The sequence below is a fragment of the Lissotriton helveticus genome, chromosome 6 (assembly GCF_964261635.1).
Source record: "Lissotriton helveticus chromosome 6, aLisHel1.1, whole genome shotgun sequence".
In the NCBI taxonomy this organism is placed as follows: domain Eukaryota; kingdom Metazoa; phylum Chordata; class Amphibia; order Caudata; family Salamandridae; genus Lissotriton; species Lissotriton helveticus.
This window is the reverse complement of record NC_136067.1, coordinates 1,687,424,932-1,687,451,894: the sequence shown is the minus strand read 5'-3', so window position 1 is coordinate 1,687,451,894 and position 26,963 is coordinate 1,687,424,932. Positions and strand designations below refer to the sequence as shown.

The 26,963-nt window shown below is 46.4% G+C and overlaps 1 non-coding gene across 1 annotated transcript; it reads right to left on the bottom strand.

The window, feature by feature from the left end:
• Positions 1–14,123: 14,123 nt before the first annotated feature.
• On the bottom strand, positions 14,124–14,230 carry LOC144765390 (U6 spliceosomal RNA). The gene has a single exon (XR_013597384.1). It is a non-coding gene; the product is annotated as a U6 spliceosomal RNA (small nuclear RNA).
• Between the last annotated feature and the right edge of the window lie 12,733 nt (positions 14,231–26,963).

The window sequence follows — 26,963 nt, the reverse complement described above, 5'->3', positions numbered from 1 at the left end:
AGCGAGCCATGTGCACATAAAAAGATGCAACACGCTTAACCCAGCTACGTTGTTGCCGATTGTAGCAGAGTTAGATGCTTCTGAACAGCATGATTGTTTTCTCAGAACAGAAGAAGAAACGAAAGGGAGAATAGATCTTAGTGACACTCCCCTTGCAAAGTGTGATGGTACCTTATGGGTGGATGGTTCATGCTTCAAGCTTCCGAATGGAGATACGACTGTGGCATAAGCTGTCACGACTTTGCATACGATTGTTAAAGCTGCACGTGTCCCACATAATTCAGCTCAAGCAGCAGAGTTGATTGCACTTACAAGAGCGTGTGTGTTATCAAAAGGAATGAAAGTGACCATATATACTGACAGCCAGTATGCATTCGGGGTGGCTCACAGTTTTGGACAATTGTGGAAAGAACGTGGGTTCCTGACTTTGCATGGAACTAAGATTCAGCATGGTCAATTGGTGAACGAGCTCCTTGAATCACTTACTTTGCTGTTGAAAGTCGCGATTGTAAAATGCAGTGCACACAAGAAGGTGACTGATGATGTTGGTCGTGGAAATGCATTTGCTGACGAAGTCGCAAAAGAAACAGCGAAGGATGTGATGAGTCGAATGTATGTTGCAGGCCCTGCAAGATGGGTTGGTGACGTTGGAATGTGTGAAGACACAATATAGAGTGTGAAGTCTATTCAAGCTGAAGCTACAGAGAAAGAATTGAGTGTGTGGAGAGAAAGTATGGGTAAATTGGATGCGAATGGTTGTTGGGTTGAATTGTCAGAACATCAGAGATGGTTGTTACCCGATGCGTATGTGCTTGCAGTGGTTACAATGGCCCATGGAATGGCTCACATCAGTGTGAAAGGGATTTGTAAGTTGTTGGCTCCAGTATGGCAAAATGCTGGAATTCCCAAGTGTGCAGAGAATGTGGTCAAGAGTTGTATGGTGTGTCTGAAATACAATCCTGGTAGGGGAACCCCCAACTCCAGCTGGTCATTTTGTGCCTCCTACGTATCCGTTCAAGACTTTGCAGCTAGATTTCATCCACATGGAAAGGTGCAACAATCTAAAATACGTACTCGTTGTTGTTTGTGCCTTTTCAAGATTGGTAGAACCGTATCCCTTAAAGGACAACACTGCCTTATCCACAGCTAAAGCCCTTGTCAAAGAATTCTTCCCTAGGTTTGGAATGCCGAGAATGGTCTGGAGTGACAATGGGAGTGAATTTGTGGGTCGAGTGATGAAGAAAGTATGTGAAGGGCTCGGTATCCAACACAAATTTCATGTTGCAAATCACCCCCAATCAGCTGGACTAGTAGAGTGCTACAATGGCACGTTAAAACTGAAATTGGCCAAAATTCAAGGAGCTCTGGTCTTAAATGGCCTGACGCTCTGCCTTTGGCACTCCTATCAACCAGAATGACTGTGCATTCGCGAGTGGGGCTTAGTCCCTATGAGATTGAGTTCGGCCGTCCGGCCAACATATGGGGAGTGCCAAGGCCGAAAAATTCAGTGAGATTGAACACCCTGTACTGCTTGACTATTTGTACGAATTGACGGCTAAATTGCGTATTTTACACCAACAGGTTCACGATTCTCTGCCTCAGGTGTCTGAAGATCCAGGTCACGCCATCAATCCTGGTTCGTGGATTTTGGTGAAAAATTTCCAGCGGACAAAGAATAATCAGCCCCGCTGGACCGGCCCTCACCTAGTTCTTCTCTCAACGAGATCAGCCGTTCGAGTGGAAGGAAAGAAGAACTGGATCCACGGCGTACACTGCAAGAGGGTCCCTTTGCCTCTGCCGTACGACCGGTGGGTCCAGGAGGGTGTCGCTGACTCAGAGACTGAAACTGTGCCTCGTTTTCTGCCTTTCAGTGATGCACGTGTAAAAGGAACAATTTCTGAAAAAGAAAGTGACAATCTCTTGCAAGAAGCTGTGCCACCATCAAATCGATTGGACACCACAGAGCCTGAACTCCTGTTTCAAGACCAGACAGTACCTGGGAAGAAACGTTATAATCTGAGGCCGGGAACTATGAACAAAAAAAAAAAAATCTTTCTTTTCTTTGCTAAAATTTGAAAGTGCAGCTCCCTCATCTGAGAAACTTTTTTTATTTTTGTTTTTCGAACCACCATCCGGGTTCAGCTGTAGGGTCGCGGTTGCCCAAGTCTTTGGGGTGCAGCCGAAGACGTTAGGTCGACGGTTCTGGTTGGTCTAAGGGAGTTGCCCTGGACTGACAGAAGCATCCCTTAGCATAGAACACCCTACCATCGTGAGCAGCATTTTAGAGAGGATGGAGTTTTTCGAGATGGAGAGACCTGCCAAACAAATGAACTTTAAGACTACAATTTGCAGAATGATGACCAAGAAACATTTTTTGATATTATGTATTTTCATGATGTTCAGTGTAATGATGTTTTTTATAGGATATGTTTTATTCTCTTTTCGAGTGACATTTACACCCACTTCATCGCCCATACCTCCTCCTACTACTATTTCCTCACATTCTTTTCAACCTCTTCCTGAACATGAATCCGCTAGGAGATTAGAGTTTATTAATAACTCCTTCGTTCAGCTTTTGCACCAACACCAACTAGTAATGAACACGACTAACTGTTGGGTGTGTGGTCTTATGCCTCACACAACGGATAAAGGTATCCCTTATCTGGTCCTGCCTTTCAGCCATAATGGTTCTGTGTGGGAATACAGAACAATGTTCATCTACGCACATGAGACCTACCCCCTACGTTCTGTGACAGACAATCCTAAGAATAGTGATCTAGTCAAGGGTATAGTAGATATGATTAAGGAAGATATCTCCTATGAGACTATCCCGAGAGATGAGACACTAGTATATATAGGATGGAACGTGACCGGATATGGAGTTACTCTGAGTGAGAAACAGCAAGCTAAGAGATCTTCCCCGATTTGGATTGTACCCCATCAGGGTCACTTATGTCTGCAAGGTATTGGCAAGAATCCCAGAGCTCAGTTAGGGAAGAGTATTTGTACTGAGACGTATGTTTTCGCGTCCCAGACTTCCCCTTCGTTCCTAGCAGCTAGAGGTACCTATTTCATCTGCCATGATAGAGCCTATACATGGTTGCCCCCTGACTTTTCGGGCACATGCTTTGTTTCGTTCCTGTTGCCTCCCACCTACACAGCTGCGGCAGATTACCATAAGACAAGGATAGTTAGAGGTGTCTTCAGTGAAGAAGACACTGCAGGACAAGAATTTGGAGACTTCGTGAAAGGTTTTCTGCCGTTCTGGGGACCCATGGTTAACAGCAGGAACATAAGGCAATTGACAAGGGTGGTTGAGTCCACCGTAGTTGAAACTGCCGGTGCCCTTAGTAACTTGACTGCTGAGCTCCAGTCGGATCGTCTAATGACCCTTCAGAACAGGGTCGCGTTAGACGTCATCCTTGCAGACCGAGGTGGGGTATGTAAGGTGATCCAATCGAGTTGCTGCGTTTTCATTCCAGATAATGCTCCAACAGTGTACCAGGCCATCTCCAAACTGCATAAGATTTCCGAATCTATTCATGTAGACAAAGGAGATTGGTCGTTAATGGGATGGTTCTGGGAACTGGTATCCGGCTGGGGATGGAAAATTCTGATGGTCATTGGGATGGTCTTAGCCATTCTTTTCCTGTTCTGTCTGTGCGTACAGTGTGCTCCTGCTATATGTGGCCTCTGTGCTACATCGTGTGTAAGGACGCCTGTATCGAGGGATGAGCTAAGTAATAGGATGATGCTACAGCAACATCTCAATGATTTTAGGAATGCAGACCTGGACTCAGATTAGCATGAGTATAGGTTATTGCCTATGTAAGGGCAAAAGGAGGGTCTGTGGTACTGAAAATTTTGGACCTGTGTCATAAACATATTCGTATCATGACGAATTTGATATCAGAAGACCGAGAATGGCTAGTACACTATGCACAAGCATTTTCATCATATTCGAGTGACGATTTCACCTTGAAATCATAGTTTGCGTCCTGAACCCTCGGGTTCCATTTTGTGTACGGCAGCCATTTTGTGAGTTGCCCTCACATAGGCCAATGATTAAGGCCAAACACGATCCTGAAGGACACGTACACCTTTCCTGACTTCTCTGCGACCCGGGCAAGCTGACTCCACTGCCCAAGGCCAAACCTGTTCGGTCAGTTCCTCTCCCAGTGGCCGAACGAGATAGTATCAAGGCACAACGTGCCATAAACCTTTCATCGCACACAAACCACTCCTAATCTTGCACACACCTGTCCCTGTTTCCTACTTTATGACTTGCTTTACGAGGAGGAGGTGCCCGTTTTATTGGGGGTCCGTCGATATCTGATGAAAATACTGGGCCTTGCCGGGTAATTGATTGTGGGCTGAACAAACTGAAATATGGGCTTGCCATCATGACTCTGCCTTTTCTTTGTAGTGAAAATATGTGAATGATCAACTGCAAAACAAAGAATGTTTGCCTAAAGCGTAATATTTTGTATAAAAAGAGAAGGCTGGCTTTGTAAGGTTGAGCAGTCTCCTGAGAATATACACCGTGTTGTACTTCTAGGACGCCTGTTACTTGGTTGCAGCCAATAAAATCGATCTTTGACCTAGAAGACTCTGAGTTTCTGTAGTCTGAAACAGGAAGGACCCGAGGGTGTGTCCCTGGCACCGCTGGGTTACCGGTTCAGTACCGGTTCTGAAAAACCCAGTACTTCACAGGGTTGCTATACTCAAAATGATAATGCTCCCCAAATTTGAGTATCTTTTCAATAACATTCAAATCCCACTCACTAAGAATTTCCTTATTACAACTACGCACACACCTAATTTGATTGGTATGGGGGGTAAGAGGCCTCATGTGTGCTGGCAGGTACTTACTCTTCTGTGTGACAGAGGGGGATACGGAGTTCCTGATCTCCACTTATACTATCTAGTGGCCCAGTGTAGCTATGCATTTGTGTGGTATCACTCGGATGTGCGAATTCCATTTTTGAGACCAGAGACTGATCTTGTGCGTCCTCGAAAGTTGTCCCCTGTGCTGCCGAAGGGCATGCCTAGAGACCCGTGTGACATACAAACCGTTTCCACTACTAGCTGGGCGTTGGACAGATTACTGCGAGTGCTAGGAGCTACCACGATGTATTCACAAGCCCTACCTCTCCAGAATCCCCTTTGGCTCCCTTTTACAGGTGAAACGCTTGTACAACGCACGTTAGCCACATTTAACATTACAAGGATAGGGGATTTATATCCAAATGACCATATTTTTTCGGTGACTGACAAAGCCCAATTCCATGACATCTCCGTTATGGATAACTTTGTAATGCAACAAATTTGAGAGCCACATTCATCACTTACCCAATTGCATCGGAACCTATTGCCCCACTAACATTGATCATTGAGAGCGAGACAGGCACCCACCTCATTTCCAAACTGTACAGGTCCTGCTCTAGTCTGAGGCATGTGAAAGATGATAGGACACCACAGCATGGGAACAAGATCTAGGCCATCCCATTAGAGACGAACAATGGGAAAAGTGTTGCAGGGTAACAAGGGAAATCTCCCTTAACAGTAGACATAAGCTTTCACTTTAAGTTTCTCTACCACACCCCCCCATGGCGCACAAAATTGACCCATCCAGATCCCACCACTGTCTGAAATGTTCTGCCTCATACGCGGACTCTGCACATCTTACATGGACTTTTCCCAAACTACAGACATATTGGGAATAAATTCACAACACACTGGGTGCCATGACAGCACTGACGCTCATCCCCACACCAGAAATTGCACTCCTAGGGTACACTGTTAACTTTCCTAAAAAGATCAGGAAATTTGCGGCCCTTGCGTTACTACTAGCTAAACTTGAAATAGCGCTACTATGGGGCCGACGAACAACAAGTACCTTACAGGGGTGTTTACGTAGCCTGGCTTACTGCAATGTAAACTGTGAACTCTACGCTAATCTTATGCCTAGTTCTTTGCGCCCTAAGGACATCTGGGGCTCATATAAGACGTACATTGAAAAGATGCGCCAGACACCTGCCTCTCAAGTAGAAAGTGGTATAGTCCCATGTGGGAGTGGGATGATGAGACATGACTCCGAACATGCTACTACCTCATTGTTTGATACACATCCACAACATTCCTTATATACTATGTTGGAGGTCTTTGAAATCCTGATGTTTTACGACATGGACTGTGTATGGATGGCCGCTGCGGTCCCGGGAGGTGGGGAGGACAGACTAAGGGGTATGCATCAACATATTCCGATACTGTGAATATCATACCTGCCGTTGTGCCTAAGCGCCATTTTATCATATAGTATATATGTGTGTGACAATTGCTTCATGCGATAATCTCTGACAGTGTATCACTCTAATTTTCTTTAATTTATTGCTGTATAAGAAAATTTGAAAAAAAAGATTTTAAAAAAAAAAGGGATTTCCATAGCGCCTTGGGCAGTTAGGGCCTGAGTAAATCCTGAAATACCCCACTGCCTTACATGACAGTGCAGGGGAAGCAGTTTGAATGAATATCTGCGTGCTTGAGGACATACCAAAGTAATGTCTTCTACCAGGGCCCAAACTGGGCTACCAGGAAGAACAGGGATTGGTGAGTGGCAGGCTGAACCAAGCAAAACAGTGATTGGTGATATCTGCCACTGCCATACCATTCTCCCACCTTCATCAAGCATTGATGTGACAAACGTTTGTGAATGTCCATACTGTATGTGTTGGACAGTTACACTAAATAATCCATATATCTTGAGGATTGTACACAGTTGTAAAACAAATCCATGGGTGGAAATGTCCACTGAGCCTGAGACTGCACAACTTCCTGTTAAATCTGATCTGCAAGACCTGTTGGAAGTTTATTATAAGCTACGTCTGACCTGGTCTCTACAAGCAAAGCCTGAAGCTGCTGCACTGCTGCACAGATTAGTAATATTAAGTTTCGCTATAATTATAAACATTCAACTCAAATAGAGCCGTGTTGTTCATAATGTGCTGCATTTATCCCAAAATAACTTTAGTAATGCATGTAGAAATAGCTGCCGAATTCCTACTTGTTAATGTCTGCTTTTTTTTCAAAAATATAATCTTCATGTCTAGTTCAGTCAGGTTTCTTCATTCTTTTATAATCTAGAGGAAACATATTGTGTATGTACTCCCTAGAGAGAGCATTATATATTGAAGTCTTGATTCAACAACAAGCACTGGTCTGCCAAAGGTGCCCAAATTCCTATAATAAAAAATGAAACAATAAACACAAGGAAATATGAGAAAGAAATTACACCCATTAAATACAGCTAGACTGATGAAAGATATGATGACTGCCTTTTCAAGCAGAACATTTTGCACAAGATGGAAGCTTTATTTAGTCTTATGAAATGTGCTTCCTGATTATCGCATCTTAGTGACTGCGTGACCACAGCACAAAAGGAAGCATTATGTGATCAGACTGAGATCATTCTGCTTTAAACTCATTATGATAGACCCCAAAGTACTTTTCAATAGGAGTCTAACTTGTATTGTTCATTTTCTTTTCACTGAAAATAACCTTTCGGGGCTGCTGATTTCAACCTTTTTTTAATATCTTGGTTAAGCTGACAGTGTTTTTCATTTCTTGTTTTTTGTGTGGCGTTTTTGCTCAAGCATAAAATAGAAACACTGTATGTTAAGGATAGTTCAGCCTTCCTGCTTTTTTGAAGAGTATTAATGACCACTTATCCAAATATGCCAAGAGCTTGTGTGACAATCACACTTAGCTGTGTGAAGATCAAGATCTGCGCCTAAATTTACGACTTTGACATTCAGTGAAACATCATTTCAGCACATGATGGTTTAAAAGTGCATTGACTTATGTTCATATGTGTTTTACTGATAATTTATCTCAGCTGACTTGATTGTCAATGTTAGAATACTAGGTTTACACTTAAGGGTGTATGAAGTTTGTACTATGCAAGCCTTGTCTTGTGGTTTTCTCGATTATTTGCCTATAATTGACAGGCTTTTCCTCTCTCACCACACCTACACGTTTGTGAAAATGTTTTATGTGAGTATCAGATAGTGCTGGTAAATCAATATGTATATGAGTGTATGAGTCAGTGGTGTAACATAAAATGATGGATCTCTCTGCATATTGTGTAGAGGGGTACTGGGGAATGTATGATGTTATAACTTACATTTACAATGCATCCCTTTACAATGCAGTCTTTCCATCGCAACATTCTTTACAACGCATTCTTTTAGATTGCATGCCATTACATCGCATTTTCAGAAACAACCTTTACAACACATTCCATTACATCGCATTATACCTTTACAACGCATACCGTTACGATGCATACCAATACATTGCATTTAAGGTAAGTGTTTGATAGTATAGGGGTAATAATTACTTTTCTAAATCCAGTGAGACCAACAGTAGGGTAAGTGTTGGATAGTGTAGAGGGAACAATTACTATTCTAACTCCAGTGAGTGCAACAGTAGGGTAAGTGTTGGATAGTGTAGGGGTAAAAATTACTATTCTAACTCCAGTGAGTGCAACAGTAGGGTAAGTGCTGGATAGTGTAAGGGTCCTATGCCTTTAATGGTATACATTGTAATGACTTGCGATGTAATGCTTGCGTTGTAGTGACATGCGTTATAATGACATGTGTTGTAGTGACATACAATGTAATGGCTGTGTTGTAATGAGATGCTATGTAAAGGATGTTGCGATGTAATGACTTCTATGTAAAGGTAGTGCGATGTAATGACTGAGTTGTAAAGGTTGTTTCCCTGTTCTGGGTCTTCCATATCTCACAGATAGTTATTGGCATTAGACAGATTGATGGCCTTCTAAAGGGTTTCCCCTCCCCCGCGCCACAGGAACTGTAGGGGTTTGTGTTACGCCCCTGTCATTAGTGCATACTTTGAATTGTGTCACAACAGTATCTTACAAGCATTCTGTATGCACACACTTTTCCTTGTGCATGACTCAACACAAATTTCCCTTGCATTCAAAAAACTCAAGAAAGTCATGATTTTCATGTGAAATCCCAACTTGCATGGAACTTCACAAATTTTGCACAATCTTTTGTAAAAACACTTTTGACTTGGAGAAACCCCTTCCTTTTCCACCCTACAAAGAGATTTACTGAAGTTCTTGACTGGTAGATAAGGGTTGGGGAGAAGTTTATGAATGTTCGCAAACCAACATGCTTGTAGGAGTTTACAAACTTTCATATCAAATAGTTCCTTGAACTGTCCACTCCCACCCCTGCTGTGAGGGATTTACACGTGTAATATTACGCTAAAGTAGAGTAATACAGGGTAATATTACGCTAGTGTAAATTGACTTATGACTGCTAAGTCATCTTGTAAATTCTTAGGAGTCGTAAATCCTGTGATCATGGATCATAAAAAAAAATTATGACAAAAATGGCTCTTTGAATCGGGAAACAGCCTTTACAAAGAGATAAATACGTTGTATGCATTTGCCTCGCATTTGCTTTTAAGATGTTATAATTTGCACTCAATGTTGCCAACATGTGATGAAGGATGCTTGATATACAAGATGTTTCTGTGCTCTGGATCGGTAAAAAGGCACGATCTTTAAACAATATCAATTCAATAAAATAATACTTATATCTCCTAAACATGGTTGAATGCAATAATGAACATAAAAGAATTGTTGTAGAGCATGGCAAATGCACTAGAAAGTGAAGCCTTGCAAGTGACAGCGCATGCACTGTCAAAGGTGAAACTTAAAAATTCCACGTGTTTGCAAAATGATACACACAGTGATTTGCACACATGCATAGAGGATAAGTGAAAAGTGTACATACGGGGAACCCATATGCATCCATCAATCATAAACGAATTGCTCATAAACATTCCTCAAAAATATTCGGACCTTGTTTAGGACACGTGCAAGGGAAGGCACATGACTGCATCGGAAGTCTCTTTATGCTAAACTTTCATACATGGCATGAGGGTTTGTGTGTATGATAGCTTTTGGACCCCTAAATTATGGCAAGAAACTAAATTCTGTATGTGCCTGGACTGTGCTTTTTAAAGTCTGTTCCTGGAATTACACTCCAGGGATCCTGTTATTGAAGACCAGGGCCACTGAATCTGGGGGCCACGGAATTAGGTAAACCCCTCACTTTCACCTGCATGGGGCACATGGTAGCTACTTCCTTATGTTTGATGTAGAGCAGGCCACACCATCCCCCCTTCTACATGCAGGTCCTGTCTGTGAATCCGTTATCCGTACAATTAAAGTACTCACTCACCATTGTACAGCACCAAATGTGCCCCAAAAGCATGTCCGGCACCTTTTGTGGAACTACTCCTTATTTTATACTGGTTAGTCTGTGAACGATCTAACGTTCTAAATTCCTGCAACTTCCACTGCCCAAAAACAATCCAAAATGGTTTTCTAACGCAATTTATTTAACTTTTTTAATGTAGAATTTTAAGTTGCAGTCCAAACTTTTTTTTTTTTATTCCAGCTGAGTTTGGGAAGTTTCCTATTTGGGGCAGTTTCTGAAGGCTGGGTAATTTCCCAGTTTCAGTTTTCCTTCACATGAGCAAACGTTTCTGTGCCATTTTTCAAGAAGTGAAACATATGAAACCTTTTCTCTTCAAGTTTACCCTTTGCAGGGGTTTCCTCTGCACAGCTGTAAATGTCTACAGACTCTTTTTCTCCGCAAACTTAACTTTTGCGGCAAACATTGTTGAAAACGTCCTGATGGTCACTCAGATGTGGGGAACGCAACGCGTAAAGCCTCGCAAAAGTTGCAAAAAAAAATCATCTTTGTGCTCCCCTAGTAATGATTGCCTTCGAAACAGATCCGTTGTTTTGTTATCCAGTCTTCTCTGGGTTGTACATCAATTAAACATTTATCTGCAAGCCAGCATTTCCACTGGGGGGTTTCAGCTCGAGCCCAGACAGCTTTTAAAATGTGTTTTGATCCTTCTTAAGTGGAGCTGCTCCAATGATTTGATTTCAGAGTCCAAAATAATGTTTTCCTATTCCTCGCATTGAATCTTCCATCTGCCTTGAAAATCCCATGGCTGCAGTTCATTTCGCTGATGTAAGCCAAGGTGTCCAATGTGTTGCCTATCTCTAATTGGAATCATTGCAATCTCTCGATCCCTTAAATCCCTCGGAAAGCAGAATGCTATGATTACGTATGGTAATCCCCATTACTCTTAGTCCTACTCGTCCTCGACCCAGTCATCACACATGAGGTATTCCACACGACAGGAAACAAAACAGGAAACGCTTTTAGACTCCACCCACCCTCCTGTCAGGTGCTATAACACACCTCACCACCAGAAGCAAATCCTGATGTACCAAGCACCAAAGGCCTGGAAAGGGAGGGCGGGCGGGTTGTATGACTGGGTCGAGGACGAGTAGGACTAAGAGTAATGGGGATTACCATACGTAATCATAGCATTACCTCTACGTCCCTCGTCCTCGACCCAGTCATCACACATGAGGCATACCAAAGCAACGCCCAAACAGGCCTTTGGCAACCCACACACAACAAGGCACAGACCAGACACAAAGGAGTGCAGCAAGACAAAGTTGCAAGAAAACAACAGAATCACAGCGGAGGGGAAAATCCCCACAGCCAGCAACACCCCACGACCAAAAACAAGACCGGTCAGACAAGGCACAACCCCACCAATAGGGTCGCACGAATGCGGACTCGGAGGCCCAGGACCCAGCCCGACAAATCCACTAAGAGACACACCCAGGTAAACAGCCCAGGAGGCAGACACGCCCCGAGCGGAACGCGCCAGGACACCCGTCGGACTGGGCAAACCAGCACCAAGATAGGCAAGAGCAAAGACCGCCAGAAACCAGCGATCCAAAGAGAGCCAGGAAGCAGCCGTAGCCAAACCAGCCAAGCCAAATGACACGGAGAGAGAGGCAGAAGAGCGAAACACCCCAGAACGAGCCACAGAAAGTACAAGGCACGGTCGAGGCCAAAGGAAAGAACAGAAAGCCACCAGGCACGACAGAAATTCAAGGCCCACAGACTCCAAAGGACAAAAGGGGAAAACTGTAAAACCCCCAAGACCAAGGAGACACCCCAAGGGGGTGCCAAAGAGCGACCAGAAGGAGAAGAGAGAAATTCCGAAAAAGGCAAGAAAACCAACAAGCCATCAGAAGGAAGAAAGGAAGGAATCCGGGACCCGGAAGGCACGGAAAGCAGCCCAAAGGCCCAGCAAGACAACCAGAGGAGGAACACCACCTCAAAAAAGAAGACCAGCTCTCCGAAGAGGAAGACAAAGTAGACTTCCCACGAGAAGCCCGCAGCACCAAAGCAAGTGGTCGGGCAGACCACGGGTCCCAAGAGACATCCGTCCAACCCCCAAACCGCCAAGGAGAGGGGAACCAGAAAGAGGGACGGAGATCACAGAGGAGAGGGGCGACGGGGCAGAAGCCAAGGAGGCCCCATCGCCAGGCCCAGCAGAAGAGGAAACCAGGACCACCTCGGCCAGCGAGGCAGCACTGCCACCACCTGAGCCCCCTCCCGCAGAACCGTCAGCAGAAAGGCAGGAAACAAAGGAAAGGGAGTAAAGGCACAGAAAAACCAGGGAGGCCAAAGGAGAGACAGGGCATCCACCCCCCCTGTGCACACCACTGGAGACCCGGAGTAGAACAGGGGCACCAGGGCATCGGACCCCGAGGCAAACAAGACCAGAGCCGGAGTCCCGAACCCCAGGCAAAGCTTCCGAAAGGGCCCGGGAGCCAAACACAGGGACAGAGATGAGGGAAACCACCGACTCAGGGAGCCCGCCACCACATTGACCACACCCCCAATGAGTGGAGTAGACAGGGCCAGAAGAAGAAGCTCCGCCCAAGCCGAGATGGAACAAGCCACCAGATTCAGGGAAGAACCGTGGGGCCTCCCCGTGAGATTCAGAGATGCCACAGTCACTGCGTAGCCCGATCGCACCATGACATGGCAACCTTCCAGACGAAGACGAAAATAACGAAGCGCCCACTCCACTGCAAACAACTCCCTCCAGTTGGACGACCTGCGAGACTCCGACGGGAGCCAACGCGCCAGCACCACCCAACGGGCCAGAGTCGCGCCCCAGCCCGAGGTGCAGGCATCCGTGGTCACAACCAGAGGAGGAGGGAGACGAAACAACATCCCCACGGAAAGGCGGGAGGGGTCCAGCCACCACGGAGAGCAGACACAACATCCAGAGACCTAGGAACAGGAACCGCAAAGTCCAGGACAGTAAAGGGGACCCACCGCTGCACATGCCACAGCAGAGGCCGCAGAGGAACCCAGGCCCAACAAAAATTTCCAGGTCTGTGGAAATTTGAGCCCAAGACCCGCCGAGGCGGGGAATTGAACCCTGGTCCCGGGCTAGACCCCCGCATCAGGGTCTGACGCTCCAACCATGGAGTCCACTGAAAACAGAAGCAGCCATGTGGCCACGAACCTCCAGCCACTGAAGGATGGGAGCCGAGGCTCGGGACAACAAGCACCACAGCAAGGAATGGAGGCGACGAATCCGGGCGTCCGGCAGGAACACCCCGCCCAACACAGAATCGAACACTGTACCGATGAAGGTCCTCCGGGTCGCAGGCTCCAGGCGACATACAGGCAAGTTGAACAAAAACCCGTGGTCCCTGAGCACAGACACGGACAAGAGAAGGTGGCGAGACACAACCTCCAGGGACGGAGCCTGAACCATCCAGACACCCAAATACGGGAACACAGACACCCCCAGGAGATGTAGATGGGCCACCAAGGGAGCCTTCACCATGGTGAACACCCGGGGGGCGGACCGAAGACCAAAGGGGAGGACGCAGAATGGCCAGCGCTGATCCTCTAGGCAGAATGCAGGAAATGCCAAACCGTCACAGCCACCGGGACGTGCAGACACGCATCCCTGAGGACGAGCGTGGAGAACACCCAACCCGACAGGACAAACGGAAGAACCATCAGGAGGGCCTCCATCAAGAACGGGAGCATCCGTACGAACAAGTCCAGACCCCGTACAACAAGGCCAGGTGGCGGCATCAGCGAGAACGTCCCAAAGGGCGGTCCAGTCAGGAACGCCGCGGACCAGACCCGGCACCCCTCAGGGACCATGTGTATACTTTAAAGGAACGCTCCACGAATTAGCGAGGCAACCTTGCGCAGGGGCCAAGCAAATCTTCTCTGTATCGTTCCAATCATAGTATATGTGCTGCCGAAGCGAGCACTGCAGAAACACCTCCAGCGAGACACCAAACAGACGGGCACCAGAGAAAGGCAGCCGCAAAGCCAAGGAACGCGGGGCCGCGTCCGACATCCAATCCCGCAGTAATAGGACACGGTGGGCAGCAACAGAGGAACCACAGGACACAGCAGAAGCCCACCATACAGGAACAAAGGTGATGGCCGACAGAAACACCACCAGGTGCTCCATAGACTCCAGCAACTCCGGACAACTGGCACCCTTCTGCATGGACGAAAACAGGGACTCGAAATCGGCCAGCAAAGACAGGGCAACGTACCCCCAAAAAATGCCAGAACGAACAGCCAGATAAGAAGCGGCAGAAGACATCCACAGGGCAGAAACTACCCACTCGTCCACACCGTCCCACAGAATGTGAACAGCAGCCATGGAAGGACGACCCACAAGACTGGCCACCACAGAGTCCACAGGAACGGAAATAGGCAAAGTGTCTGCCAAATCCCATAACGGAGAAAGCAAGGACACAAACCAGGGCATGGAGAAAGATCCGCGTCCTTGTACACCCGCAACAGAACCCAGGACACAAAAGAGGCACCAGCAGAGAAGAGGCAACAGGCCACCAGTGCAAGAGAACATCCAGAGAAGCGATGGGCACAGATTCTTAGGAAACCCCACGGCAATCCAAACATGGGAAAGGAAGACAATCAAGAGCTCCCTGGAAATGGACAAGCCCCGCAGCGCAATTGCAGGAAGCGAAGACCCCCCAGATGCAACAGGGGAAGAAAATCCGAAGAAAGGCAGAAACCCCAACAGATCCCAAAAGGGCGACATGAAGCCGGTCCCAGTACATGAAAGGAAAAGAAATCCAGAATGAGCAATAGTCGTCAAGGCGCTGGTGGGCGTCAGGAAGAGTAATCAAGCAATAGCCCAGAGTCACATGGCGCTGGAGCAACCCGCGGCCAGCGCCGGGGATCGAACCATGAACCTCGTGGACCGGAGTCAGGTGCCCAGGCCACTGCGCCACACCCCTCCCTCAAGCAACAGAAGAGCCCCAACAACAGAAAGAGACTCCAGAAGAAGGCGCCCAATCCAGGCATCGGCACACCTCCAGGCACGCACCACAGGAGAGGGGAGGGACCCCACCGGAAAAAAAAGGGAAGATGCAGGTACAGGAGAGGAACACCTACCCTCATGACGGAGATTGCACACGACCAGCGCTCCAAGCTGAACCAAAAGAAAAAACTGTGGCCAAACATCCGGTGCAACTACCCCTGAAAAAAACATTAGAGGGCAGGACGTAGCATAGTGTACAAATGTCAAATGCATCCATTCCAGTAAAAAAGGCACCATCAAGGGACAATGCGGATGAGGGGCAGGCGAGCCACGAACCGTGAATCCCAGCACCAAAGTCGGCAGCGCCAACAGCATGGCCACATCCACATCCACGGAAGAGCGCAGGCTCCGCATGGAAGAGGCCCCGGATGCAATCCCCGGCAGCTCCAGGAGTCTCCGCACAGGCACAAGGCTCAGGCTTCTGCAATGTCAAATCTTCAGAGCCACACAACCGAGAACAGGAACAGGCATGGCACCGCCCATCAAGGAAATGGCCCCAAGAACCGGAGCGCCCGGAGCCCACCCGGGCGCCCGCCCACACCAGCACCCGGCACACCGAACACTGCCGACGGGCGGAAAAGAGGGCAATGCGCATGCGTGCAAACCCAGGAGGACGCCGCCAAGACAGTCGGCAAAGCACCGCCGCCGGCCGCCCCAGTGCAGCAGGGAGAACAACTCGTCCTTCTTCGCAGGCACACTCAGGAGCCAACGCCAGGGCCCCCGCAAAACAAAGAGGCACTGGCGAGAACAGGGAATCCAAAGGGGAGGAGCGCGCCCCACAACAGCCCAGCGCTCACAGCCCCAAACCCCTACCTGCACTCCAGGAACCAGGCAGGAAAGGACAACGAGTAGCAGGATATCCGGACGATCCACAGCACATCCAGCAGCGGGAACAGAGACCAGGGCAGGAAACGAAACAGGAAGACCCATGAAGCCAAGCAGCACAGGTCACCCGAGCCCAGGAGGAGAAAGGGAAGCCCAGCAGCCCCACTCCAAGGAATCCCACGACGGTCCATGGGAGTCCCCCCAGAGCCCAGCAGTGGAGGATCCACAGGACAAACGAAGCAGGTAAGCGCCCGGCACTCACCCCAGCGTCTCCCATCAAGTAAACCACCGACAGGAAACAAAACAGGATTTGCTTCTGGTGGTGAGGTGTGTTATAGCACCTGACAGGAGGGTGGGTGGAGTCTAAAAGCGTTTCCTGTTTTGTTTCCTGTCGTGTGGAATACCTCATGTGTGATGACTGGGTCGAGGACGAGGGACGTAGAGGTAATGATAAAAATACATTTGGCTTCTCCTCAATTAGTTATCAGATACAATCATCGCAATTATTCTTAAGCCCTCACAATGTATTCTGTGACATTTTGGTTTGGCTGAAGCCCCTTTGGGAGTTAGAATATTTTATGAATGTTAAATTGATTATTACAAGAGTAAAAATACCCTGTCTTTTCCGCACAATCTTCTCAAGAGATTGCAGGAACATGTCGATGGTTTAAAATACTATTAAAATAAACAGTATCGGAATGTTGCTTAACGGAAACAGTCAAAATATATTATTTCTGCTGAGCAGGTACAGCAATAAACTTTCTCTGAAATAGCTTTTCCCTCAATAGGAACAAAGAAAAAAAGTATATCAAATTAATAAATACTCCCACACTAGCATGGCAACAGTATAACTTGACATTTCCTTTCATGCTTATTTCCTTTTGTCCATTTCAAAAGGTTTGCATTAAGATGGACATCTGGCACCTGTGATATCCAGCAGACACAGGACAGCGATGGGCAAGGGTTCCCAATTCCCCTATGTCCTACTTTTGAAATGCAGGTCTCAAGTTGGCAGTGGCTCGTACCCTGTCCAAGTAGGGCCCCTTATTCTAGCCGGGGTAAGGCGATTACACAGCTAAAATAACCTCTGATCACCTCCTTGGAAGCTTGGCACGAGCAGTCAGGGTTATCTCAGAGGCATGTCTTTAGCATTTGTACAAAACACACACAGTAACACAGTGAAAACTATACAAATGGGCACCACACCAGTTTAGAAAGTAGCCAATTCTTATTTGAATCAAACAAGACCAAAACTACAACAATCCAACATACACAAGCAAAGATATGAATTTTGCAAGAATAAACTAAAAAAATAAAATTACTTGAGGTCAATAACACCAACCGGGGCTATCTCAGTGTTGTGAACCACACAAATCCAACAGTTCAGTAGTGCAGCATCGGAAAGACCTGCTAATCAGTACCTTTGGAAATGAAGAGCTCTCAAAGATCTTGCAATGAAATCCACAGATGAGGCATTACTGGCATCCGTGTGCGTCGGATCCGAAAGTTCGGTAGGAGTTATTGAGGCCTTGGCGTCACATGTGTTTCAGTTCAATCTCCACGATGTTGAGGTCTGGAGTGCTGGCATCAGCAGGGCAGGGGCTGTGATGTTGTTGCAGTCAATGCATCGTGCTCTTCAGGAGCAGTGACCACAGCTTCAGTGTAGACATGCAGGGCGATGTCAGGGTTGAGCACTGTCGTCGGCAGACCGGGGGCTGCGATGTGAAATGGGGCGATGTGTTGTGCTCTTAATGAGCAGTGCTCTCACCAACGGTGCAGGCAGCGATGTCATCAAGTTGATGCATCGGGCTCTTCACGAGGGGTGCTCTCCGCTGCAGTTCAGGCAGTGGCGTTGATAACGGCAGGAAGTGGCATTGTCGGTGAGGTCGGGGCTGCGATATTGTTGCAGTCGGTGTGTCGTGCTTCTCAAGAGCAGTGGCCAGGGCTTTGGTGCAGTCAGCAACATTGATGACGGTGTTGGGGTTGCTTTTCTTGGAGTTACAGCAAAATCACTCGGTTCCAAGGGCCCAGGACTGGTTTTGGCACAACTTGGCAATGCAGGACTCACAGCAGAAGAGTCCCAGTGCTGGCAACAAGGTGTGGATGAAATCTTTGATCTCCTTGAGACTTCCAACAGGAGGAAAGCACACACAAGCCATTGGAGAACTGTGGCAAGCAGGAAAAAGCAAGCAAAGCCACATACTCTTATTATCCAAGACAGAAGCAGCAAGCAGCAGGCCAGCACACCAGAGCAACAAGTAGTGTGGCAATTCCCCTCCTACTGCTTCTCTTGCTCAGCTCTTCTTCTTGGCAGTATCTCCTCTTAGTCCAAAAGTGTTCTAAAAGTGTTGGATCAGAGGTCCAAAAACGTATACCCCTTTATGTCGCTCCTTATTCACATGCAGCTTGTTGTCACTTACTCGAGTTTCCTTCACCCGGGTACTTTTATTCCTATTTTATGCACACCACAAGCTACGGCGCCCTATCACGTGGGACTTAAGGTATTGGTCTACCTGTGCAGCGTTCGTATAGGCTCGGTTTATACCGATTCTCAAGCTTGCTATATGCATGCTCTCTATCCTTGTCTTTAGTTACTCTCCCACTTGTCCCATGTTCAGTATGTTTCCTCATTGTATCCTCGCTGGTTACTTACAGATATTTGGCCTCTGACGAAGGGCTTGGATAGCCCAAAATGCATTGGGACTCTAATATGTTGAATGCATATTTGAATGGAATTGAATCGAAGATTGATATGAAGAATTGAATATCAACAATGATCTATGCACATTAAAAATTCAATGTCTTCACCATTTTTGTGCTAATCACTTTGACCAGGAATTGGGTACATCTTTTTTACCCACACCCACGTGAGTTATAGCTATGCTCAGGGGGACGTCCCCAATACAGGTGACACTTGCTCATGTTTCATTATAGACCCTTTGATCAGAGGGTGATACCCCAGAAGCGCACAACAAATTTACAACAGAGCATATTTTTGGTGTGCGCAGTCCAACTTTGACTCCCCTACCTGAGGGGTGACTTACATGTAGAAAAAGGGAAGGTTTAGGCCTGGCATGTGGATGCATTTGCCAGGTCAAAATGGCAGTCCTAAACTGCACTCATAGACACAGCAGTTGTAGGCCTGAGTCATGTTTGTAGGGCTACTTTTATGGGTGGCACAATCATTGCTGCAGGCCAACTAATAGAGTTTGAGTTACAGGCCCTGGGCACACACAGTGCACTTTACTAGGGACTTACAAGGATGTCAAATATGTCAATTGTGGATCACCAATTATAATCACAATTTACTCAGAGAGCACCTTAGCACAGATCAGCAGTGCTAAAGTGCCCAGAGTTCTAAAACCTGCAAAAACTAAATGCAGCACACAGTCAACAACAGGAGGTCAGAAGCGAAAAAGGAAAAAACACACCAAAGATGCCAAGTCTAACATGTGTCACCCCCAGCTGATAGTGGGGAGAACTACCCAACCTCTCTTCACTAAGGTGGAAGAACTTGGACAGACCATCAGGATTGGCATGTTCTGTGCCAGAGCGGTGTTCCACCGTAAAGACCATTCCTGTAGGGAGATGGACTACCTCAACAGTGTTGGGTTCTCACCCCTCATCTGCATTAACCATCTAAGGGGTATGTGGTCTGTCTGAACCCTGAAGTTAGTCCCAAACCAGTAGTGCCATAGCTTCTTCGGTACCTGGACCACAGCAAAAGCTTCTGTTTCAATGGCACCCCACCTCTGTTTCCGGGGAAGTAGCCTCCTACTGATGAAAACTACAGGTTGTGTTCCTCATTTAGCTATGAAAGCACAGCTCCCACACCATGCTCTGGGCATCAGTCTGCAACACAAACTCTTTGGAGAATTTAGGAGCATTGAGCATGGGCCCTGTGCACATTGCCTCCTTCAGAGTATCAAAAGTGGTCTGGCAGGCCTCAGTCTAGATCTCCTTATGTGACTGCTTCCTCAAAGTCAGCTCAGGCAAGGTGGCAATAATGGTGCTATACCACTTGGCAAAACTATGGTAGTACACGGTGAGACCTATGAAGTCTGTAACCACTGTCTGGGTTTTGGGGGTGCCCAAGCGAGAATGGTGTCAATCTTGGGTTGTAGGGACGCCACCTGGCGAGTTTCTACCTGGTGCCCCAAGTACACCACCGACCCCTGCCCTATCTGGAACTTACTTGCCTTGATAGTGAGGCCTACGTTCTGTAGGACCTTCAACAATTCCGAAAAGTGGTGTAAGTGATCTGCCCAACTGTAACTGAACACTGCAATGTCATCCAGATAGGCAACCCTGAAATCCTCCAACCCAGTCAGGACCTGGTTGGACAACCTCTGAAAGGTGGCACAAGTGTTCTTCAACCCAAAGGGCATAACCCAGAACTAGTAGTGTCTCTCTGGTGTGGAGAACGCTGACTTCTTCTGTGTCCCCCAGTCAAGGCAATATGCCAGTACCCAGATCAAATGTACTGAGGAACTTGGCAGCACCCACCATTGAGCCCACAGTAGTGCACACTGTTCTGGAGTGGCACCCGCACAGTAGCTTTGGGAACCAAGACCACTGGGCAGGGCCAAGGACTGCTGGGGGCTCAATCCCCTGGAGCTAACATCTTGTACACCTCCTCCTTGAATGATAGACTTCACTCTGTCTATGAACCTGTAAACATTGTGCTTCACAGACGGACTGTCCCTAGTGTCAATATTATGCTTGCACCAATGTGTGACACCTGGGGTGAGTGAAAACAGGGTGGCAAACTGCCCCAGCAACCGGCGACAGTCACCCTACTGCTCTAATGTTAATGTAGGGGAGAGGGCCACTCCTTCCACTGACCCATCCTACTCCTCAGCAGTCAGGATGAAAGGGGAGAGGTTCATTCTCCTCTTCCACCCCATCATCAGTAACCAAGAGCATGGTTAGCTCAGACCTCTCAAAATGGAGTTCGAGGCATTTCACGTGCACGACCCTTAAAGGGTTCCTGGGAGTCCACTTTATTGTATACTTTAGTGTGTCGTTCTAAGTGGGATGGGCATGCCCATGTGTGGGTCTCGTGTACACTGTGCCATTGGAACAAAGCTATAAGTGTCATGTGAAACCGGTCCCGGGCCACTTGTGTTCCTGCTCAGGGAGGACCTGGCATGGTAGTTCTGCCTGGTCTTTGCCCATTGGAGCAGTCTCAAGACTGGCTGGATTCAAACTGAGGTGTCATGTTGTGTGAAATAATGATGGATATAATGCTTGAAATCATCTCAGCCACTGCTAATTACTTGGGCTGTTTTCCAGTCCATCTTTATTTTGCCGACCAAGCCACCTCAGTTTGGAACCAGCCATGTGCAAATCACTCTTGACCCTGCTCCAGTAGAAAGAGTACAGCTCAAACTACCAGGCCAGGTCCTTGCTGAGCCAGAGGACAAGGAGCCTAAGACTGGTTTCACTCTTATTAGGGCTCATTAGCCAGGTATAGCTTGGTTCCAGTGGCACAGGACACACAGGACCCATGTTTGGAACTACCGCTCCCACTTAGTGCATCACACTGAAGTATTAAAAAAAAGGGATGGGTATCATGTTTGAAATAATATCAGTAATTAATGGAGCCTGCATCACAGTCCATCATTATTTCGCACACCATGACACCTCAGTTTGAACCCAGCCATATGCAGATCAGTCTTGACCCTGCTCAAATTGGAACATTCCAGCCTGAACTGCCAGGCCAGGTCCACCTTAAACCAGAAGACAAGCAAGCCAGGAGCATTCTCACCCTGGTTAGGGCTCATCAGGCAGATAAGGGTTGTTTCCAGTGGCATAGTGTGCACAAGACCCCCTCCTTACTATACCCATCTCACTTAGGGCATCACTCTGAAGTATACAAAAAGTGATGGCTGCACTGCTTGAATTAATCTAAGTCAATGGTAATTACTTAGGCTGCATCACATGCCATTATTATTTTGCACAGCATGCTACCTCTGTTTGGAACCAGCCATGTGCAAATGAGTCGACCCAGCTCCAATGTGAATAGTCCAACCCGAACTGCCAGCCAGGTCCTCACTGAACCGAACACAAGCTATAGCTATAGCCACTTCTGGAATGGTTCACATAAACAACTCGCTGCATAGTGAACATCAAGCAAACTTCCACAACTAGAGTTTGCTCCCTATAACATCAATGTCAGCCATGTTTTTGTTTGTATTAATCTGTGCTCAGTGTGATATTCCATCTAATCAAAGGGTATAGAACGACAGTGTTGTGTTCTTGGCATCTGTACAGGATTGCGAAAAATGTAGCATTTAGGAGTATGTTTACACCATTCTATGTGGTGGCAGCTTTTATGAGATATGTTGATTCTGTTGGATATGATGACATTCATAAGGGTGTTCATGTAAATGTTGAATAGGGTGAGGCTGAGAGATGTTCCCTGTGGAACGCTGCATATGATGTCTTGTGGTGCGGAAGTGAAGGGAGGCAGTTAGATGCTCTGTTTGCATCCTGTGAGGAAGGAGGTGACCCACTTGAGGGTGTCTTGCTGTATACCTATGTTGTAGAGTCTGTTAATGAGGGGGTTGTTGTGGTAGCAATCCCTAGCCAGGCATACTAGTGTAAGGGATTCACCCTTCTCTGCTTAGAGTCCTTAGACTAACAGTAAAAAGTTGGCACAGAAACTGGAATAGAAAAGACGGAGTTTATTAAACCTCATGAGGTGGAACTACATTCACAAAACACCCTTCGGTGTAGCATGAGGTAGCACACTGACTAGAAGGAGCTTGCTCCTTTTATACCCACACAGGGGCTGAAATGAAGGCGGTACACGGCACAGAGTGTTGGTTTCAAATACATATAAGGTCACACAGAGAGTGTGCTAGCAACAAGTTAGAAGGGCTGACAGTCAGTTAATTCTGGTGGACACATCTTGACAGTTACAAGTTGGAGACAGCTGTATGCTCAACTGAGCATGGGCAAAGCAGAAGAGGATAAATATATCTTGCCTCTAGGCAGATTTCAAGAGCAGGTAACAGGAAGGTAGGACAGAGCACATGGCAAACAAAATGGCCGACAGAAATACAAAATGGATTCCGTAAACAGACAAGATAGTCTCTAAATACAAGATGTCTTCTGCTAATGCTTAACCTAATCATTGCTAAATTACCACAGACGACCCTTTCAGCATTTGCTGAAGACATTCGTCTGTCTAGGGTTATCTAGATCTGCATCCTGTACATTGATGTTCATCATCTCAGTAACTTCACTATTTAGCATTTGTTGTTCTTTTGTAACATTTCTTTTGGCAGGTGTACAAGCAGTGATGCACATGGAGAAAATCATGAGACCACATTGTATACAAGTACAGCATGTAAATAGTATCACCAGTAGTGTACATAGAATAGTCAGTAGCTTCCAGCCCGAGTAACAAAAAGTGTCCATATCCAGTTTGAAAATGTCCATGTACCAGTCTCTGGATGAATGTCTGCAGCATTCTTATGCAGCTTAGAGATTGCGTCATAAACTGAAGGTGAGTGGTCAGGTATAAAAACATAGCAACTGCTACCGATGATACGGCATGCACCACCTCGATCAGTCAAAATCACGTCGAGCACCATCCTATTTTGGAGTGCTACAATTCTTGCAATTTGCAGTTCTTCAGTAATGTTCCCAAGTGCCATAGCTGTCTGATTGGTGACAGCTTCCACTACACAAGTCAATCGTCTGATTTTTCTGCTATTCAATGCAGCACCCACAAAGAAAAACAAACCCAAATTGAAATCAACATATTGTTTCAGAGCGGTGTCTGTCTGGTCAATCTCGTCAGTACTTGTTGTCCGTTTATATCTATTCTTAAAAATATCATTATACAGTTTCAGATCAAGATGATATGATGCAGGTGCTAAAAACACAGGTGGTAACAAAAAATGATATGTAACATACCCCTGACCATCCAACAGGTAATTGATAATATCCTTAATTACCATACACAAAGTTGGTGTTGTGCGAAGATATAAAACTACTATTATTAACACCCTCAATGTTCAGCATAGTTATACATTCACTTCTTCCTACGGGAATTCTCCCAGCACTGCCAATACATAAATCTGCTTTTGCTCTGGTTACAGAAATCACAAAGGGTCCAATGTTCTTCATATCCCTCACATTTGTGAAGATATATGGTGTCAGAATATTGTCCGGTTGGTATTCATCCCATTCCCATTTAGTCCCTTTAGCTTGAGGATAACAATTTTCATCTTGGTAACATTCTTTATTTAATTGAAAAATGATTCCACCTAATGAAGGCTTTCCATAAGCAAACAAAAGGGCATACCAAGCTTGACATGAACCATTATGAGAAAACGATAGAGGAATAAAAGGCGTTCCTCCTTTCTTCTGGTGTGCAGGTATCATCCCACACACCCAACAATTGGTAGTATTTGTAGCATTATGGGTATGATGCAACATCTGGATGAATGTGTTATTCAGATAGGACTGTCGATGTTTCTGCGCATGATAAGGAAGAGTGTAGTAGTGATGCTCCAGTGGAGCTGGAGTAGTTGCAAAAAAAAGCTGTCGAGAAGGAACTGCTTTCTCAATGAACCAAGTGGTTATTGCCAAAACCACCAGGGCAACAACAAACCCTACAGCACAAATGATTTTCCTATTCATTTCAATGGCGACGATGCTTGATCTTTCTAAGAACCTGTTGAAAACAGTCGTTGGAGCTCTTATCCCTTGGGTAGCCGTTGATTTCTTCACCACGGGCCAAGACGGGTGTCACTACACTAATGCAAGGCTTATCCCCCCCTTGCCTCATTGGCTCTCTGTTTCACAAACCCAGGGCGGTAGCACAACCAGTCTCGTTCAAAACTGCAGATTCTTTCCTCGGTCTCAAATTGTATCCCGATGTTCCAGGAATCGTGTGGTCCGGGAACACTTCCGTAGACTCGTCAGATGAGATAGCTTGACCTTTCTCCATCTCCAGAATTTCTCGATGGTCGGTCAGCACAGCAGGTTCCACCAAGGCGGGCGATACGCGCTTGCAGTGCATGGTATGGAGCCAGTTCTTTCTGTTCGTCACTCGAACCGCTGTCCTTGTAGCCAACAGCACCTGCTCCGGACCTCGCCACCTCGGCTCCAAGCTGTTCGATCTGTCGAAGACCTTGACCATCACGTGGTCACCGGGACAGAGGTCATGGGTCTCACCTGTAGATCTGTCAGGAAGAGCTTCTCGAACCTGTTGATGAATAGAGGTCAAACTGTCAGTTAACTGTGCCAAAAAAATAATTAAACAGAATACAAGGTACATCATGTATGGGGCGTGGCTTAGGAACTCTCCAAATGTTCATCGGTCTTCCAAATACTACCTCATATGGTGTAAGACCTGATGGAGAGTGTGGTACTGATCCTATGGATAACAGTGCCAAAGGCAATGCATCCGGCCACTTTAGGGACGTGGAAGCCAGCATTTTCGCCAGCTTCAATTTTAAGGTAGCATTATACCTTTCCACCAATCCTGCTGATTGTGGGTGGATGACTATATGGAATTTCTGTTTGATCCCTAATCCTTTCATGACATAATCAACAACTTGCCCAATAAAATGAGGTCCGTTGTCACTGCACAAAATTTTACAAACACCATACCTAGGAAAACAATTCCTTCAGAAGCACCTTTGCTGTGGTAAGAGCAGTATTATCCTTTGTAGGGTACGCCTCTATCCATTTACTGAAGGCACATACCACCACTAGGACATATTTTAGATTATTGCAGCGTTCAAGTTGGATTTAATCCATCTGCAAAACTTCAAAAGGTGCGGTTGGTGTAGCAAACCCTCCTGTAGGAGTTCGGGTCCCTTTTCCAGGATTGTACTGCCAACAGATCAAACAGGACTGTACCACTCTTTTAGCTGTGCTGGCAATTTCAGGATGCTCCTAGACTTGTGTAAACAATTTAGTTATTGCTAGAGCTCCAACATGTGCCAACCCATGTGCCATTTGAACCATAGGTTGTAAATAGGCTGCAGGCAATTTCCATTTATTCATTTCTTTGTTACGCCAACAACCCTCATTGTCTAACATTCCTTCTTTGGACCACTGCTCAAGTTCTTCCACAGAGGCAGATCTCTGTATATCCAATACTTCCTCTCTAGCATCATGCCAACACTCAGCTTGTGATTTTACTACGTACATAGATGTAGTGCTTCGTTGTATTGCAGTTTCACGAGCTACACGATCTGCAAAGGCATTTCCTTGTACTATTTTGTCAGTGATCTTCTTGTGTGCACCACACTTCATAATGGCAACTTTCTTCGGATATGTAAGTGCAGTCAAGAGATAATTTACTAATTCTCCGTGCATTATCTGCATCTCGTGGGATGTAAGAAAGCCTCTTTCCTTCCAGAGTAGGCCAAAACCATGAACCACTCCAAAAGCATAGCGGCTATCCGTGTAAATGTTCACAAATAAGTCAGTACTAAGCTCACATGCTCGTGTCAAGGCTATTAGCTCAGCTGCTTGAACCGACTTCTGTGGTATGCGAGCTGTTTCCACTACTGTTTCAAGTGTCGTGATTGCATATGCAGCTGAGGTTGTGCCATCCGGTAACTTCAAACAGGACCCATCAACCCACAGCTCCCCATCGACATCTGGAAGGGGCGTATCTTGCAAATCAATGAGGCCCTTTGTCTGTTCCTCAGTAAGGTATATACAATCATGAGGCTCCTTTGATTGAGACTGAGTCGCAGGATATGGCAACAAAGTGGATGGGTTTAGTGTAGCACACCTCTTCAATGTAATATGAGGTGCTAACAGTGTCAATTTGTATCCTGATC